Source organism: Perognathus longimembris, chromosome 1 (genome assembly GCF_023159225.1).
Source record: "Perognathus longimembris pacificus isolate PPM17 chromosome 1, ASM2315922v1, whole genome shotgun sequence".
Lineage (NCBI taxonomy): Eukaryota > Metazoa > Chordata > Mammalia > Rodentia > Heteromyidae > Perognathus > Perognathus longimembris.
Window position 1 is genome coordinate 22,321,129 of NC_063161.1, and position 20,591 is coordinate 22,341,719.

Below are 20,591 nucleotides of genomic sequence, written 5' to 3' on the forward strand. Positions count from 1 at the left end.
GACTGATAAAGAAACAGCAAACCTTATATGTCTCGAATGGATCTATCAGCTGAAACTTCCTCAGTGTGTCAAAGACATGAATCTCATGCAGAATCTACAAACAAGGAACAAAGGAATACATTTGAATAATCTGTTCACATTATCCCTTCATAATCTTTTACATATATGATCTTACGATGTCTGGGTCCCACTTCAGAATTCTGACTTGGAAGGGTGTGCATGTAAGAAAAGACTCTGCTTGTTAAACACTGTCCAGATGATTTTAAAAGTGAGATTCAGTAGTAACTTCCATTGCTATCATTTTATGAGTTTTTTATCCGGATTTCAAGAGTAGAGGGGAGATTTTCCTGAAGGAGAAAGATGCACCGCAAAATCTTATTCTTGAGGGGCTGTGACAGTCCTGTTAATATTGCAATCTCTTAAGCAAATGAAGAATTATCTGTGACCAAACCAAATTGATCTTGAAACTAAATCATTAAAGTAAAATATCAACTCTTCTAGAAAATTCTAGATAAAAACTTTTCTTTAAGTTATTGACAACTTGAATGCATTTAACATGAAAAGTATATGTTATATGTATGTTATATATGTTATGTATATGATATAAAATGTACATACATTGTATATTTATACATGTAAAATGTACATACATAAAATGTATATATACATTGAATACATACATGCACATTTTATGTCATATACATTTTATAACATATACATTGAATGTATAACATGAACTGTTATAATACTTCTAATTCTGTACATGAAGGAAAAATACATGGGAGTTGGGGCCTATTTAATTGTTCACATAACATTCAAAGCTAGAAGAACAAGATTACAAATCTTGGTACAATGACATCTTACACAAAATTGTTATAAACTATTTTTTTAATCAATGACTGAAACAACTCTCATTTTGTTTTTGTTTAGTAGCCTAAAATTTGTCAGTCTTGTAAGTAGTGTTGCCTTTGCAAGTCTGAAACCATACAATATGCATTTTGGATTTTCATTCTTCCATGATTTCCTATATTTGCCTGTTCACTAGATTTAATTGCACTCATATTATTCCCAAGTCCTCCATGTGCCCAAGGAACCTCTGAAATGTTATATTCCACCCCTTTTTATTCCCTTATGTCAGTAGTTGCTTTATTAGACATAGACAGCTGGGAGAGCATATGTTTCTTTAAAGGAAACCTTTATATTTTAAAATTTGGAGAGCACATTTAAAAAAAAAACCCACCAGGGTAAATTTTCTTTCTTATGAGATCTGGGCAATATCTGGTAGAAAGTAGAAGTCAACAAGAATCCTCACCTTACATTTGAAAGACACTGAATTAGGAGTTGAATCAAGAGATGTTTTCATTAACTTAAAATTATTTACATATTTATTACTGTAAAAGAGTTGTATAGGGCTGGGGATATAGCCTAGTGGCAAGAGTGCCTGCCTCGGATACACGAGGCCCTAGGTTCGATTCCCCAGCACCACATATACAGAAAACGGCCAGAAGCGGCGCTGTGGCTCAAGTGGCAGAGTGCTAGCCTTGAGCGGGAAGAAGCCAGGGACAGTGCTCAGGCCCTGAGTCCAAGGCCCAGGACTGGCCAAAAAAAAAAAAAAAAAAGAGTTGTATAAAAGGCTTTCAGTTCAACAAATAGATATTTTAGGCACAATGCATCATTCTTTCCCTATCCCAAATTCTACCAATCCCCTCAAGTTTCCTAGTTTGGTTTTCACATATGTTTATTGAATATTATTACTGCATCTGCCCATCATTCATCTCTCTGTCTGTCCCCCTGCTCTTAAGTTTCATTAACTTTTTTTTTTTTTTTTGGTCCTGGGGCTGGATACTGTCCCTCAGCTCCTTTTGCTCAAGGCTAGAGATCTACCACTTTGAGCCACAGCTCCACTTCCAGTTTTTGAGCAATTAATTGAAGATTAGAGTCTCAAGGGGACTTTCCTGCCCAGGCTGGCTTCAAATCTTGATTCTCAGATCTCAGGCTCCTGAATAGCTAGGATTATAGGCATGAGCCATGGGAGCCCAGCTAAATTTAATTAACTTTTGAAGCAATTTTATGTGAACCATACTAAATACTATTCACATTGTGTTTTCTCAATTAAGATTGAAGTGATTACCTTGAAACAGGATATTTATGACCACATTAAAAAACAAAAGAAAAACTATACTGAAAAAGGCTGAAGACAAAAGCAGAAGCAGTATTAGACATCCATTGTGTTTCGGATGCAATGCCAAACACATCTTACACATTCTCCTAGTTAATTCTCAGAAGCTGCTCTGTAGACTGCAGCTGTTATCTGCATTTTGAAGAAATGATAGAAAGGCTCTGGGAAATTAAGTAGTTTACTTAAGGACAAATAGTAAATTATACAGCCTTGGTTGTCAAACTGTCGAGTTCACTTTCCAGATACATAAAAGACTCTAACCACTTCTTACTCTTCCATCTTTGACAGAAACTCAGCTAGACTACAGAAAAAATTGAAATTTTACCCTATTTTTTACTTTGTCTCCCTATATACAAGTCTATTAACCCATGAGATGGAACTTTTAATAAAGCCAGCCCAGGGCTGGGGATATGGCCTAGTGGCAAGAGCGCTTGCCTCCTATACATGAGGCCCTGGGTTCAATTCCCCAGCACCACATGTACAAAAAATGGCCAGAAGTGGCGCTGTGGCTCAAGCAGCAGAGTGCTAGCCTTGAGCAAAAAGAAGCCAGGGACAGTGCTCAGACCCTGAGGCCAAGCCCCAGGACTGGCAAAAAAAAAAAAAAAAAATAATAATAATAAAGCCAGCCCATTCACAACTTTCTGTAAAACCCTCAGGTAAATTCCTAATTCATTCAGAATATCAGTCCTTAATGTGTTAAATAGACCCTTTGTTATCTCTCTGACATTGCTTTCAACTTTTATAGCATATCCTTCTACTGTTCGCAGGCTGAGTTAGCCACATTGACCGGTGGTTCCCACTTACAGTACATATCACATTGCAGGAATGTTCTCTTTCCCTTAAACTTCATGCATGCATCAGTTTCCTGCCAGTGTCTCTTCACTTAGAGGTTTTTCTGTAACTTCTCATCTTGTTCAGCTCTGCCTTACCTACCTCTAGTACCTTACCCAGTGGGCCCTAATCCTTGAACCTCCCTCTTGTCTCCTTTATTTTTCTCCTTACAAGGGAAAGAATACAAATCAAAAAGCAATTGTGAGTCAAAGATATGTTTTCGAATTCCCACTCTTCCAGAAAGACATGGTAATAGTAGCTTTTTCTGAGAAAGTATCTAGAAGAATGAGACAAAGCATTTAAGTCCCCTTTCCTAGGGCTTATACCTGTAAGTCCTTACAAGTAACATAGGGATTCTGGATATTACATATGCAAGAATGAGATACAATGCATTTTACTATATTAACATTTTTTTCTAGTAACTTGGCTTAAATCTATGACCAGAAAACAAAGGAGTATATAAATTGAGGCAGTTTTGATCATCTGTAAGGAAATACTTGAAGGCAGAAATGAAAAAGTTAGAAGTTGTCATGACAGGGATAGGCTAAATGGATTTAAAAAAATAAAAAGAAGTCATAGACTTCTAAACCATAAGACACTCTTAGTGTAATATACCAGCAGGCATTAGAATTCTCAGAAAGACCCACAGGCCCCATCCCAGTGTCTAGGCAGAGATTTTAAGCAGCTTATAGTAGTTATTCAAATGGCTCTAAGAATGGCTATGGACAAAGGAATACTTCAAGATCTCACACTGAAGACTGTTATAAGGATTTATCACTTTTCAGAATCAAGAGGTTCTACTTTAAACTGCATTAATCTATCTGTAGAAAATTTAATTTATTTTTTCCAGTTTTGGCCAGAATTACTAATGTAGGACTACTGAACTCTGTCCTTTGAGCCTCAATTTAAGTACTTTAATTAATCAAAGACTATTTTTATTGCGCTTTGTGCCAAGTAATGGGCTGGGCTTGATGACAAGCTTTAATTCATGATGCTTCTTGGTGCTCTTTGACTTTGCTAGAGTCCCAAAATCTCTTTTATCTTTTCTAGCAGTCTTACTTTCATTTGTCTTGATCATCTTTGAGTAAGTTCCAATTTCTCTACAACTTACATAAATACCTCAAGAAAGGCTTGATTATTGCCAAATATGGAAGAAAGATTATTACTTATGATACACTAGTCAAACTATTAATATATTCCAGCACAATGTTAGCTTTTAAGGTAATTGCTTTCTGCTGCTGAATCATCCAATTTGTATGATCTGATGAAAAGCATTTCCCTCTCAGTACTAGAACACACAAATGTTTTTCTTTCTGAAATAAATGGTATTTCCAATGAATCCTCATTGTATTGCATATAAAATATTACATTCAGTTCTAGGCTTAAAAATACTTTTCATTTTATATCATATACATTGTATATGTATATACACACATATATAATGTATGTATATACAATGTATATAAAATTGTATATGTATATATAGTATATGTTATACATCTATATATCATATATTCAGACAGAAGTGACAGAAAATGTGTGCATTTCTAAATGTCAAGCTAGAGGATTAGATTAATTCAAAGGGCAGTTCTTTGGTCAGGCTGGCTTTCTGGTTTATGACTTGGTGGAGATGACGCTAAACTGAGATTGTATAGATTAAATGAAGTAAGATGAAAGTAGTGCATCCTATACAGAACAAAGTCAGAATTATTTTGGAGGCCCTTAATAATAATGTGTCAGTGCCAATGATTTTTTTTCTTTTTTCCTTTTCTTTGTTGGTTACAGGGCTTGAACTCCAGGCCTGGGCACTGTCCTTGAGCTCTTTTGCTCAAGGCTAGTGCTCTACAACTTTGAGCCACAGCTCCAATTTTTTTTTTTTTTTTGGCCAGTCCTGGGCCTTGGACTCAGGGCCTAAGCACTGTCCCTGGCTTCTTCCCGCTCAAGGCTAGCACTCTGCCACTTGAGCCACAGCGCCGCTTCTGGCCGTTTTCTATATATGTGGTGCTGGGGAATCGAACCTAGGGCCTCGGGTATACCGAGGCAGGCACTCTTGCCACTAGGCTATATCCCCAGCCCCTCAATTTTGGTTTTTTGAGTGGTTAATTGGAGATAATAGTCTCGTGGGGACTTTTCTGCCTGGGGTGGCTTTGGACCTCAATCCTCATATCTCAGCCTCTTGAGTAGCTAGGATTACAGGAGTGAGCCACTGGCATTGGATGCTAAAGGTTATCTTAACACTGGTATAAAATGTGAGCTGAAAAATACTGTGAATTTTCCTACATTTTGATCTAACAAAGGAACTAATAAAATATGATCTAATCTTTGGATATATAGTAACTGAATTGTTTTTGTATAGTCCAGTTTCAAGAACTATCCATTCTGAAGTGCATATACTGCAATTAAATTTTTTTCGTGATTTTAGTGGATGATATTTGGTCCTTAAATGATACCCAATGCTTCTAAACACAAGCAGGAAGAAATGTGGTCTGTGGCGAAAATGCAACTATTAAATACAATTTCTTAAGTCAAGAGTTATATGGAGTTGAGTGTGAACTAATGTTAATGAGTCAACACTACCCCTTAAATAAGGTGGTTTGGAACAGACACACACATAACCTAGACTTATACCTTGATTGGTTGCAAAAAATATTGTAATCAGATGTTGGCAGAAACCTAGCTAAGAACACTGGTTCAACATTACTAATTCAGTATTTTTGGTAACTTCACTGACTATAACTACCATGAATAATGAGAATCAACTGTGTGTTGTGCAATATGCCAGCTGGTAAAGAAGAAATCAATTAAAAACACTGAAATTACAAGTAAGCTGCATCTCTAAACAAAAGCATGGCAGTGCCTACATTCTAAATTGTATCAACATGTCTGGTCTTTCCATTTAAAGACATTGTCTAACACATTGTGCCTTCCTTGAATGTATATGCATTCTGAGTCTATATAAACAGTGAATAACAATGGTTGTGAGGCTGATGAGTAAAGGGAGAGGTGCGTAAGCAATGTGGCACAATCATCTATAATGGGACCTTCAATATATGCTGGGAAAACACATGTTCAGTAAGTATATCTGATCTAGAAGTGTTTCTCCATACATGGTTCTCCACTCAATTAATTGTAGATAATAGAGCTTCCATCTGAGAGGATTTTACAATTTAATAGAGTTTGGAAGTGAAGACAACTCCTTAGCATAATATAAACTAAAGGAAGAGGTACAAAAGGGAAGGGATTAAAATCCCTTGAGACTCTATGTCATAACTGAGAAAATATCAACATAGAGAAGATATTTTTGCGTAGAAAGGATATTCCAGCTGAATTTCGAATGGTAATATCCTAAATCAGGAAAATTCAAAAGCATATTGATAAGAAAGAATACTGATTCCAGTATAATATAGACTTTGGGAAGGTTAGGAGCTGGAAATATGACCAGCAAATTATACATCTTAAAACATTTATGGTTTCAAGCAAGTCTAATATCAAGCACTATTTCGAAAGCCTCCAAGCAATGTACAGGAAGAGACCCATGGAACTATACCTCGTACCAGAAAGTGTTCTCGATGTAATTCCTGAGAGAGATTTTGAGGCCTAAGAAATGGGGAAGTAGAGACAGAAAAGACAGACATGTGACCAGGCAGACTATGCATAGATGGCAAACCAAGCCTTCCAATCATTGTTACTAGAAGAATGTGCCATCCATTATCAGGAATTTTAAGAGGAACAAGTGAGCAAGTTCCATTTTATACAAGTTGAATTCAGTGCCCACAGGAATTTAAGAGAAAATATAAAAGTTATGGCTACAGTGGGAATGTGTCAAGTGATTAGAACAGGGTTATTCAGAATACATCTGCCTAAAATATACCCTGGAAAGTCCTACAAAGTGAAAACAATAAAACTATGTCTATGCTCTGGTTTAGTTCTTCAATGTTCCTTAAAGGCACATGTTAAAGACTTGCTCTTCAGCCACTGTCACTGGGAGGCTAGCAACCTAAGGTAGATGCAGCCTAGAAGAAAAAAGTTATTAGAGGTGTGCCTTCAAGGGGGATAATGGAACCTCAGCAACTTCCATGCTCTCTCTCTGTCTCCTTCCTGGTCATCATGAGGTGAGCAGCTTTGCTCTACAATCTGCTCTCTGCCGTAATGTTGTGCTACAAACCCTTCAAAAACAAGACTGAGCTTGGGTTGAAGCTTCTGAAATTATGAGTCAAAACATTTCCATCTCTTATGCTAAATTATCTTAGGTTGCTGTCATAGTAACCATAAGCTGACCAATTTAATTATAACCATAAGTATATATGGGGAAGTTCTATAAAGCACACATGTGTTACTTTAAGTATGTTCAAATGTGCTGTTTCATCAAATTCTCAGTGTGAGCCTGTGTGTCAGTGGCAATAGAAATAAATAAAAGAGAAGAAGAAATCTTTTATTTAGAAATCAGGGAGTAAAAAAAACCCCTAAGTGATAGAAATTAAAATGATGGGATTTTGGGTGTTGGAAATTTTGCTTCAATATCAGATCTTTTTTCTCTGTTTTTGGTCTCTATATGCCTATTCATGTTTACCTAGATTCTTTCTATAGAATTCTATTTTCCTATCTACCAGTTTATTAATGTCCATTGAGTTGCTAACCTGATCCTTTAAACCTTCAGATATAACTTTTTACAACTCTGTCTAAGCACCTTCAGTGGCTCCTCCTTTCTTATACCAAACATTAAATTTTCCTCCAGTATCATTCTCAACACATGAAGCTCCATGCTCACCTCACAGTGCTTGGCATTTCTCACCCTCTCAATTTATGTTTAAATCTGTGAAACTTCTCTGGTGTTACTGTACTATTGCTGCCCAGAGTTTGTGTCCTCCAAAGTACTGCTAACAAAATCATATTTAATGCACTAATATCAAATAAAATGGCTTTCCTGAGATCCTTTTGTGACCTCCAGCCCCTAAGCTGATGCTCAATTCTTTATTGTTCAAGTAGCCCAGGTTGATGTTGGATTAATAATTTCAAGTGAGTCTCTATGCTCAAGGGAGTTTATCTGAACTCGTTATCATCTGAAAGTGTTATACAAAATTAGGCAGAAATGGGAAAACTGCTTGTTTGGCTCTTATTTATTTTCTTTCTCTTTCTTTCCTTGTTCTTTCAGAAAAGTGTGGCAATTAACTGCCCCCAGAAAAGAAGAGAGAATGGAGAAAGGAACAAAGGAAAGGAAAAAAAATGCAAAGGAAAAGAAAAGGCTAGAAGTGGCTGGGGCTTGAGTGATAGAACACTACTCTTGAGCAAAAAAGCTGAGGGAGAGTGCCCAGCAAGTCCAAGGACAGGCACGCACACACATGTATGCAGGTATATGCACTCACATACATCCCCAACAACAACAAAACAAACATTATCCCTGTTTCTTCTTCAGTTTGTTCATTGCATTAATATTATACATTATAACACCCAATTTCCTTAAGACTGCTGAACCCTCCCTGCATATGTCTACTCATGACACACCATACTGCAGGTAACCATTATAAACTGTGTTCACTAAAACCTCTAACTGTACCATAAATGATTTGTAATTTCATATTGTCACTTCCCTGCTACCTCATTCTAATAAGCAAACTATAATTAAAACCCTTAGAATTATAGTGAGAACTCCATTTTCAGTCTCCTCTTCTTTTGAGTTACTATAGCAGTAACCCTGTATCTTTTTCAAGCTTTTGGCTCACTGATTTCAGGACTAGCACCGTCATCTTCCTAAATCTGTCCAAATTATGTGACTTTCAAAATAGGACTCCTTCCTGTGAAGTACTGCTTCTGGTATACTAACAAGTTGTCTTATGCATACTATAATAAAAAAATCAATATAACTTGTTGGCTCAAATATCAGACATCTACTTCTCACAAATCTAATGACTCAGAAGCTCAAGGTCCAGGCAGGCTGTGTCTAGTGAGGGTCCTTTTGGTTCGCAGATATTCATCTTTATAACTATGTTGTGACATGTAGAGAACACAGAGAATAGAAACAAGCTCTCTCCTGTCTCTTCTAATAAGGGCAGCAATTTCATCATAAAATGTCCACTTCATGACTTAATTAATGTGCTAAAAGACTTACCTAATCAAATTACTTATCAGTTAGAATTTCAATGTATTGTGAGGACATAGGTGTATGATTTAAGTTTGCAGTAATCCTTAGGTTAGTATAAGTTACTAAAGATAGAAATATGGATAACTTCTTGTTTTCCATTTGCAACTGGCCATTTTCATTGCCTAGTACTCTTTATCTCTGTGTCTTAGTAACTCCCTGCTAATTTTTCATGTCTTTGATTCCATGTCACTTGAAGGACTACAAGAGGTTTGAATGTTATGATTCTGTATATCCTTCCAGTTGACATTTTGATTCTGTATTACATCAATGAGATTATTTGCCAATCAATACTAAGACAAGAGGTGTTACTATATAAAGCCAAAAAGGGACTGGGGTGGAAACCACATCCCACAAAATATGATTAAAGTATGGGCAACAAGGATTATGGCTGGAATTCAATTCATAAAGAGAAAGAGATTAAACAAATATTCAGCTCAGAGATTGAGAGGGGATTCCAGACCATCAGTATGGGAAAAGAGGTTTAAGTATAAAATAAATAGATCCACTTTGAGGGAGTGGGTTAGACTCCTTCATGTTAGTTTTTATTTTGAAGATGTTGCTTTTTATTTGCATGCATTACTTATACAAAAGACTTGATTGTGCATGATGTTTCCATACGTGTGTATAGATATGGAAACATCACACCATACATCATATAATGCACTTTTATGAGATTTTTATATATAATGTACTTTTATTAAATTTTCTTTCTTGTCCCCTTCAAGACCCCTTTTAATATTTTCATGAGTTTCCTTAGTTTATTGTTTTTTCTTATTTATTAGCTGGGGGCATTTTTTTGAGATAGAATTCTTCTATGTGTTCAAGCCTGGCTTACACCTGATGCTTCTCCTGTTTTTCTCTGGAGTACTAGGATTACAAGCATGTATCTCCATACTGTAAGACCTCAACTGTGGTCATATTATTTAGTTTTTTTAATGTTCTGGAGACTGAAGTCAGGACTTTGCATATGCTAGGCAAGTTGCTCTACTGCTGCGTTACATCTTAGCTTTAGAAGAATCTTAAAATCCTCAGCCTAGACCTTAAACAAAGCTCAAGAATATGGGAGAAGAGCCAAAAAATTAAAGTGTGATTACTCAGTTCCAGAGAAAGTTAGTGTATTATTCAACAGTGTGAGCAAGAGATAAGAATCATCTCAAATGCCAAGCCAAGTCTTTCAGGAGGAAAAAAATTAGAGCTAAGCTAGGTCCAAGAGGCAGGGGATAGATAAGATCCACAATACAAGTACAAAATAATCCTGCAGTGCAAGTAAATAAATGCTAAGCATGAAATAAGGAGCATGGAACCACAAAGCATTTTGGCAGAGGTAGCATTACCCCCACTCCCTCTTGTTTATGTAGCAACATGTATTTTGAATCATTTTCAATACTTTTTTTTCAGACTCACAGAGAAATGTTCTGTAAAGGAAATAGTTTAATAGGTCCTTTGCAGGAACAATCTTTAGTCTTGAAAAGTCCATGAAGATTTCTCAAAAATACTTTCTCTGCTCAAGAGCTATGTCTGACATAGCTACAATTTCATTATGATATCACTTTCTAGCACATGGTATTTTGAGAGTCATGTCACAAAGAGGAAATCAACCAGAAATTCACAGCCCATGGTATTTCAAAATCATCACTTGACCTAAGGAAGACTGAACAAAGATTCTGACTTGATAATCATTTGTCTCTTGAGAATGTTTGAATTCATACCAGCCCCTGTTTCACTGATTTACTTTCCAATGCTGGATACGATTTACTTGCAGTAGACAATTTAAATTATTTTAAAAAACTAAGAGCTTTGTTGGAAAGTAATTGCTAAAATGAATAAAAATAGGCTTTTGTATCATCACTTTCAACAGAGGCCCTACTTTTAGTACTTAACGAATCTATATATTCATGGCCCACAATGTTATTATGAACCACATATCTGATACTTCCTTCTGGAATCTTCCTCTCCCAATATGCTGTGAACACTACATTCTTGTCACCATCGTTTTCAAAACTAGGAGATCTGATATGGCAGGGTTGTGGGTGGAGGTAGGGAGTGGGGGAGTGGTCATTAGTTGTTCTTTAAGATATTATTTCTCAGAGAAGCAATAGAAAAGACCATCTCTAGAATCGCCATCTATACCTATGGAATTAGAAATTCTGGGAGTGGGGCCTACTCATCTGTGTATAGGAAATCATCTTTCATAAGAGGAGTTTTTGCAGCACTTGCTTACCCAAAGGAATAAAGGATTGCAATGTTTACTAATTTGTATCCACATGGATATTTAGATCATCAAATTAACATAATCTGTTCCATATGATATTCTTTCCAAACATAGAATATATCCCTGACTTTTTAGCCCAGGATTGGCACAGTATTTTTTGACAGCTCCTTTGTACTTTCAGATGACATTCTAGCTTGACACAGATTCTGTTTCCCTATAGTTTGCTCAGGGAGTCATGTATTTATCCCTTTGGGAATGCTGTGCTCGGCTCCAGTGGCTGATGTGTAAATTCAGTAGGATATTCTTTTATTTCTTTTAAGTTTTATTGTACATCATGTGAAACTCCCAGAATCTCCACTACTATCCATGTAAAAATTATGAACACCAAATTCTGAGACAGGTTATTGAGAGACATGTTTAGTAAACATTGGGCATTTTCTGGAAATGTCCCATGAAAGCATTATCACTGTTCTGTAACAAGAGGATCAAACATTTTATTCCTAAATGTTTCCTTGACTCTCAGAAGCTAGAAATCTCATAGATAAAAGAAGGTGGTATGTCATCTTTTCATATCAGGCATTTAGATCATCCCTAATAAAATACATATTAATATGTTTCCACAGAGTGTATTCTGCTGGAAATCAATATGCTGCAAAGACAAGTATCATTGATGTAGATAATATTAGTTTTAAGAGTAGAAGTAATAGATCACCAGCTATTTTGTTCTATAATTTAAAGCTTATCATCATTCATGTGTTGTTTCATAGCTTGATAATGCACATGTAAGCTTTCCCTTACCACATGCAACATTGCTGCAAATGGCACACACAAGCCACATATTTGCATCATGTCTATGTAACAAAGCTTACCCAAATCCAGCTATTCTTGGTAGAAGTCTTCTAAGAAAAAAATATTTAGGTATGCCAGGTGCTGGTGGTTCATGTCTATAAGCGTTGCTACTCAGGAGTCTGAGATCTGAGGATCGTGATTCAAAGTCAGCCCCAACAGGAATATCTGTAATACTCTCATCTCCAATAAACTATTCAGAAAAAGCTGGAAATGGCACTGTGGCTCAAGTGGTAGAGAGCCAGCCTTGAGCACAAAATGGCCCAGGGACAGCACTCAGGCCCAGAGTTCAAGAAAAAAAAAAGAACCAGAAAAAAAAAGAAAAGAAAAGGGAGAGAGAGAGAGAGTGAGAGAGAGAAGTTTAGGTGTTACAAGAAATACATTTTTCCTCTTTTAATTAAAGATATCATGGTATTTTTATTTTTTTCTTCAAATGCTATGATAGAAATTCCCTTTATGCATCTATTTTGGATTTACTGTTTCTGTTGACCTCACAGTTTACTAAAATCAGATTTGAGCACTTACTATTGTTCCAAATATTGATTTTGTACCTGGAGGATACTGTAAGGTAATAGCCTATGGGAAAATAGGAGGTGGCCTAGATTTTGGCTTGATGTGTACATAGTTAAAAGTCTAAAAATGGTGATTATGATATTTCCATTCACATACACTGTAGGAAACCCTGTGTGGGGATAACTTTATCCCCTCATAGTTCCTGGGCATGTATTAGCTCTTTATGCTCTAGAACCTTCTGGGCCTAACCATCACTCATTTTGTTCTTCAAGTCTGCCTCCTTTTTAGCATTTAGGTATTCTCCTTTGGGCTTTCTTTATTCCCAGAGTATTTTGTGTTCCCTACACCTACTAACTTTTTACCCTGCCACGCAAAACATGTCTTCTTTACTGTGGCTTGCCTGTGGACCACAGGGTGAAGCCTGCTTGGTCATTCAAACTTGAATTCCCATAGAACTATGCACTGCATAATGACATCAGTCAACAATTGATCACACATATCATTATGCACCTAGAAGATGCTAATGAGCTGACATTTTTGTCTTGTAACACCATAGTCATTGTAATTTTATAGCACAGCAAGACACATTTCTGATAATATAAACAAATCTACTTCTATTGTCCGTTTTACAAAAACATGGTACATATTTTTTACATGATAAAGAAAATAAATAGGAAGCTACTGATTTAGTTTACTACACTGTGGCTTTGGTTGTTTTAACATGTAATCTTACGTATAAAATAGGTTCACTATAAGATAAAATGCTGTGGTTTTCAGGTAGAAGCAATGTATACCTGGAGTTTGTCATATCTCTAGATCACGTACAGAGGCCACATCAAGCACCTGCCCTACACCCTCTAGGTTTGTGAAAGTATACTCAATGATGTTAATTGCCTCAATGTATGATGTATTTGTCCAAACTGGACACATTTTTTCAGAACTTACTCCTTCGTTAAATAACAAAGCTCTATTTTTATGGCTATAATTTTAGTGGCAAAAAATCCCTCCTCTATTCCCACTAGAGGGCAGTGAGAGCTCAGTATTACTAAAGACAAGTCACTAGTATCCATAAGGATGATCTTGGGATTCTTGTGGGGGCTTCATTCTGAGGATTTATTCTAGAAAGGGTTCCAGAAAAGGTGAGGAGGTCTTAGAAAATGCAAACCAGATGCAACAACCTCCTCCTCTACTTGGAGAAATGATACATCCCCAATATGTAGTCAACAGGCCTTTCTACTTACCACATCTAGTATATAAACAGAGGAAGCCATGGATTGTACACTAGCGAAGGGTTCTGAGGGCATGAGAGAAAACTTCAACTGGTATTCTCATAGCTTCTCTCTGGAGTACCATATCTGGCCACACCCATTTTTTTAAACAAGTAAGTTGTGACAACACTGGGTACTGAAGCTGTTATGTAACAAATGGTCCCTTTCTGTAGGCTGCCAGGGGCAACAAAGAATTCTGTGGCTGAATGAAAAGAGGACACAAGATGATCAGATTCTAGCTTGGGATGAGAAGCACCTTAATGCCTTCTACTTAGTACTGAGAACTTAAAGTGAAAAGTTATAATGTATAGAAAAGGTTCAAAGAAGTCAAGTAGAAACTGAAGGTGCAGGAAACCCTAAGACAATGGATGTACACATAGAAGCAGGCACCACATAAGGATGGGTGAACAGGGAACGTTAGTTTCCTATTGACTAAATAGATGATAGGTAGGTAGATATACAGATCGAGAATATCTATATAAAGACACATATCCCTATAAAATATATAGATATAGGGCTAGGAATATGGCCTAGTGGTAGCTCTGGCATACATGAAGCCCTGGGTTCAATTCCTCAGCACCACATATATAGAAAAAGCCAGAAATGGTGCTGTGGCTCTAGTGGTAGAGTGATAGCCTTGAACAAAAGAAGTCAGGGACAGTGCTTAGGCCCTGAGTCCAAGCCCCAGGACTGGCAGAAATAAAAGAAAGATAGATAGATAGATAGATAGATAGATAGATAGAGAGATAGATAGATAGATAGATCGCATATCTGGTATATACATAGATATTTAGTTATTTATATATCTTTAGTTTGTTTGTTTTATGCCAGTCCCGGGCTTGAATTCAGAGCCTGAGTACTGTCCCTTTTCGCTCAAGGTAGCACTGTACTACTTGAGCCACCGTACTACTTCTGACTTTTTCTATATATGTGGTAATGAAGAATCAAACCCAGGGCTTTAGGTATACGAGGCAAGCACTCTATCACTAGGTCATATTCCCAGCCCCCATCTATATATCTTTATGTAGTAAGATGTGCATTTTCAACTAGTTTGACTTAAAAGCACTTTATAAAGATATATTTCAAAATCATTTGGTCCTTCTTCAGTACTTTCTTTTTTTCACACTATTTTGAGATTCTCCAGTATTTTCATATTGCGAAACACTTTCCCTCAATAATTGAAGTCTTTTAAAGGCTGCTTGTTCTCGGCTGGTGACAACACCCTCTTGTCTGTACTCTGCTGATGGCCCTTGTTAAGTGTTCTCTTAGGAGAAGTTTGAGAATTCTCAAATCACCACTGAGATCAGAGTATTTGTTTGGATGATCTTATGATGATTGCCTAAAATGGTGACTCTCCACCATGAAGCTCTTAGTTCCTTTCTTATAATGTTTCTACCTCCTGCAAGTGTCTTGTCTTCAAGACTGGCTTGCTCTGGAAAGTTTTCATTAATACCTAGCATTCTCTTCTCAGATCCTTCAAGATCTGATGTGAGGCCATGGACATTTCACTTCAGTTATTAGCTCACTTTCCTTGCAGGTTTGCATCCCTACTGCCTGAATTTGCATATACCATCAAAACTTGGAAATGATCTCAGTGTTCTTTTGTCATTCTATGTCCTTCAAACCAGTTTGTCCTCTACTACAGGGAAACTGCAGATAGAACATACAAAGGCATATCCACATATTTTATCCTAGTGGTAAGGCACATGAAATTAAACCTTCCTAATTCATGTAGAAACCTTTAACGCCATTGCAGTTCACCATGTAATTCTATGCTGCTTCTACTTTGACTGTAACCTGTCTGCTTTAGAAGGCTCCTTTCATCGAAGTACAAGTCTTATGTTGTGTTTGTGGTCTCTACTCTTTTGGTGAGGTTTACCATGTAAGAATCTGTTCAAAGATGTCATGGTTAAGTCATGTAGAAATATGCGCTTAAATAAAGAATAATTCTTGTGATGAATTAAACCTCAAGCCAAGAATAAACTGAAATGTGATTAGTAATTTGAACCTTGATAATAATTTAAATACCATGGTTCCATCTACAAATCTATATAATAAGATTTTTTCTTTAGCAACACATTATTGATGAGAATGCTATTTTACATAGTGTTCTAAGTGGTTTTAAAAATCTGTGATTCATTTACCACCATTTTCTACAAAAATATAAACAAGATAAAACCAGTTTTCTCTACAGAAACTTGCTTGGATTTTTCCATTGTCAAACAAGGTCATACCTATATTCATGACCTTTTCATGTCTTTCAGTTACTCCAACCTGCAGACTCTTTAAAATGCAAAGCTCATCCAGTTTCTAGTATAAGCTAAGATTTAGTGACTGCAGGCCTGTATGGGGTCATGACCCTGAAACCATACAATTATTTACAATCCACACTACCTGAGACTACCGTCATCCACAGATATTTTTGTTTTAGTTTGTGAAACTTGTAAGCTGACAAATTAAATTTATATGTATTTATTGCTGAATGTATTGAATATATATTACATATCATTAAACATGTTACATATAAATATATTACATGTGCATTATATACCATATATAGTTAGATTATATATTTGAATATTTAATTATATGCAATATATTAATAATATAGATACTGAGTGCAAATCTGCCTATAGTTACTAAATACAATGCGATTATAAGTCAAGCACATTGACATGTAAATCACTTCACATCCTAATTTTTTTCTTAGGTGAACACTTGGAAACATAAGCCAGTCATGGAATGAGCAGTATCACATGCTCAGCTTCTTCATTGTGTTTAAAATAATGAAAATCAAAGAAGTAGAGTGTAGAATACTGACAAATACCAAGAATGGGACATAGGAATTAGGAAGTGATTTTAAAGGGTATACAGTCTCAATTAAGCGTGAAGAACAAAGTTAGAAGGTTTCCCCCCTTTGAGGTATATTGAACAGCAAAGCAAATATAGTTAATTTATTTTGTGTTCTACATTTCAAAACTGCCAAAGGAATAAAATTTATATAAACTAAGTATATTGAAAATTTTTAATACAAATTTCATCATATAGATATTTTGCTGTGTTTATTTTTGCTTATGATTCACCATTTGGAATATTCTTCCTTTTTCCTTGGATAATTTCTTTCCCTCCATTCTCAGGATGACTCTTATCTCCCAAGTGGCAGAACAAGACTACTTTGCTCCCCAAAGTTGGAGAAACTCTTTAGCCACCTCTGTGCCCAGCAGAGTGTCTTAGATATCATTCTTGGCAGTGTGATTCATTGAAGGACAAAAACAGGGAGGCATGCTCAGATGTTAGGATCTACAGGGCTTCTTCAGGTAATGAAAAACAGTTATGTACTCACTGCCTTCCATATGAAAATGTAACCCCCCTGCACATCACTTTCAGAATAAATGAATTGATTAAAAAAAGAAAAACAATTATGACCTCAACAAAGGTCATACCCCTTCAGGGGTTCCCCATTCAATGAAGATATGAAAACAAGCATACAGACAAATAAGCTTACTCTAACACAGCTTCCAGTTTTGTGATGGGAACAGAGATAGCAATTTAATTAATTATTATTGAATCAGAGAATACACTGAAAAATGCACAAAATAAGGCAATGAAAAAATGAGTATATAAGGGTCAAATATTTGGGGGATGCTTGCAATTTGAAAAGAAGAGGTTTTGAGGGACATCTCATTTTGAAGGTAACATGCATTCAAAAAATTGAATAAAATGAAACAGAAATGCATATATTTGGGGCAGAATGCTTAGATAATGTAGCAGGATCTATGAGGGGAATATGCAGTGCATTTGAAAAATAACAAGAAATCTTTTTCCTCTGAGCAGACTGAGTACAGTAATAAAGAAGATATATTTACACCTTACCTGGACCAAGAACCCACCACAGTCATTCAACTATTAGGAAATTTCAATGTCATTATTTGTTTTTGGGGTGTTTTTTTTTCCCCCAGTCCTGGGGCTTGGACTTGGGGCCTGAGCACTGTCCCTGGCTTCTTTTTGCTCAAGGCTAGTTCTCTACCACTTGAGCCACAGCGCCACTTCCGGATTTTTCTATATATGTAGTGCTGAGGAATCAAACCCAGGGCTTCATATATATGAGGCAAACACTTTACCACTAGGCCACATTCCCAGCCCAATAAGTCATTATTGAATGGACACTGTACTTGGGTTTTATTCAGATTATAGATTGTACACTGAATCCACATACAAAATATTCCTAATTAAATAATTTTTTTTAGCTCGAACGCACTCCCCCACTTCCGCAAATTCTGCAGTCAAGTTTCCCACGTTTGGGGAAATCAGAGGGATCAACACATCTGGAGTACAATGGATAAGCCTCACCCTGGGAAAACCACCTTCGTGATCATGGGATCTCCCCTGACAGGTAAGTATTTTTTAAATACTTTTATGAAATATGTTGTGGACCTGATACCTTTTCTACATTTCAGAGAAATTTTCTAAGACAATGACAGGCTCACCTATTCTCATTTAATTTAGGCTTATTCTAGTCAAGGTTATCTCCAGATCTTTGATTCATCAATTCGAGGCTGGAAGATATCATCCTGTATCTAGGACTAAAATAAACCGTAAGTCGTAAAATGGACAATACAAAGAAAAACGCTTTCCTATGGATTATAAACTACTGCTCACATCCAACCCAGTCCTTTTAACTTCAGGTTATGCACGGTCAGGTGAGTCATTAGGTAATATTCTAAATGAAAGGACATCTTGGCTTCACTGTCGTCATCATTCCATTGCAATTGTTGCTACAATTTTTCTGCTGGTTATTTTGGAGAGGGGTGTCTCACACATTTTTTTTTCTGCAAGGGCTGGATTTGAACTCTGGAACCTTTGGATCTCAGGCTTCTAAATGGTTCTGAAAGCAGTCATGAGTTACCAGTGCCCAGATATAAAAATGTATTTTATGTTGTACATGCTTAATAATATTAAGTATATGTAAAAGTATCCTACGCAGGGAAACCACTCTGAGCCATAGGCACCTACAAGAGCACATCTGTTTAGGTGGACTTAGTGTTGTACTCCACTACATTCCTAAGCCTTCCACAACTTATTTCCACAAATGGAGTGACTTTTATAATGGCTCATGCCTATAATCTTAGCTACTCAGGAGGCCATGATCTGAAGATCCAGGTTTGGAGCCAGCCTAAGGAGAAAATAACTGAGACACTTATCTCCAATTATTTACCAGCCAGAAAGCCAGAACTGGAGGTATGACACAAAAGGTTAAGTGCCAGCCATGAGTAGATAAGCATGAGACTCACAAAACAGTATGTCCTGCACAAACAAAAATACACAAACTCACGTGTCTGGATGCAATGTTTTCAATCCAGTCCAATTTTCTTCCAAAGTCTTTAAAGGCCAGTCATTATTTGTTTTTGGTGGCTCATGGCATTATGTGACTTGTACAACTCTATCCTCAATCTTTATCTGGATTTCTTCTTAGTCACTTTTTTTCTTCCGTGTCAACATAATCCAGAAGGAATTCACTCGTGATAGTTGAAGTAATTATATCTACAAAATATACAAAGAAATTTTTTCTGAATAAGTTCATCTCTACTGGTCTCAGATAAACATATTATTTTGGGTTCATCAAGATAATGCACTTACTTCAGGAGTTTCAAAAAAAACCCAATGGGTTGGGAGGAATGGGGGTGGGAATAATTAAAGGGGTGATCAAGATGTATTGTACTTATAAATCCATATGTTAAATGATAACTCATTGGTACTACTTAAAGTAATAAAAACATAATTTAATAAAACCCAACTGAGACAAAATAAAACAAAAAAGAAGTTGCTGTCAATAACTTGGCATAGTCAATAAGTTGTCTTATAGAAGTTGGCGAAATACTGAAAGTTTGAGAGATGAAATAAGGACTGTGATATAAAAAAGAATACTCTGATGGCAGAATAGAAATTGTGCTGCTTAGAGAAGAAACTTTAGACACAAGAGCAGTTAGGAAGCATGTATGGAAGTCCACAGAGAAGATAAGGATTGCTCTGGTGTCATTAGGTACAGAATAAGGCCAATATTTACTAGAGATTTAAAGAACTTAATAAATGAAAAATTAGATATGAGCAGCTAAATCCATGAGATGAATTACAGGCACCTCTCAGGTTCTCAGCATTAATTACTGAGATAACATAAATCAGAAGCACAATTTCAAAAGCACTGTTAAATGTAAAGGGGGATGTGTTTTGGGTAAAAGGTGACAAAATTTTTTAAGACACACTCAATTTGTGTTGAAGACCCAGAACCATGTCCGAGGGAAAAAAGTAAAGACCTAAGATAAGGACTTGAGACATTTTTAAGAACTTAGAATATTTGAAGCAATGAAATTATGTTTCCAAGAGTTTATAGCCAAAGTATTTAAGGGGCCTTGTTCTGAGGTGGTCCTTAAAATAATTCAGGTGATAATGTTGGTATTTTGGAATCTAAGTAACAATGTAGACAAACTATAATTTATCTTATTTGACCACTCAGCCAGAAGTAATCCTTATAAGATAAAATAAGTACAAGTTGCCTCTCTTTCCATATATAGAATGTAAATGGCCTTATTTCATTTGGCTTTGTTT

The 20,591-nt window shown here is 36.2% G+C and overlaps 1 non-coding gene across 1 annotated transcript; it reads right to left on the reverse strand.

The window, feature by feature from the left end:
• Nucleotides 1-18,230: 18,230 nt before the first annotated feature.
• LOC125341851 lies at nt 18,231-18,389 on the reverse strand. The gene has a single exon (XR_007209098.1). It is a non-coding gene; the product is annotated as a U1 spliceosomal RNA (small nuclear RNA).
• Nucleotides 18,390-20,591: the final 2,202 nt, after the last annotated feature.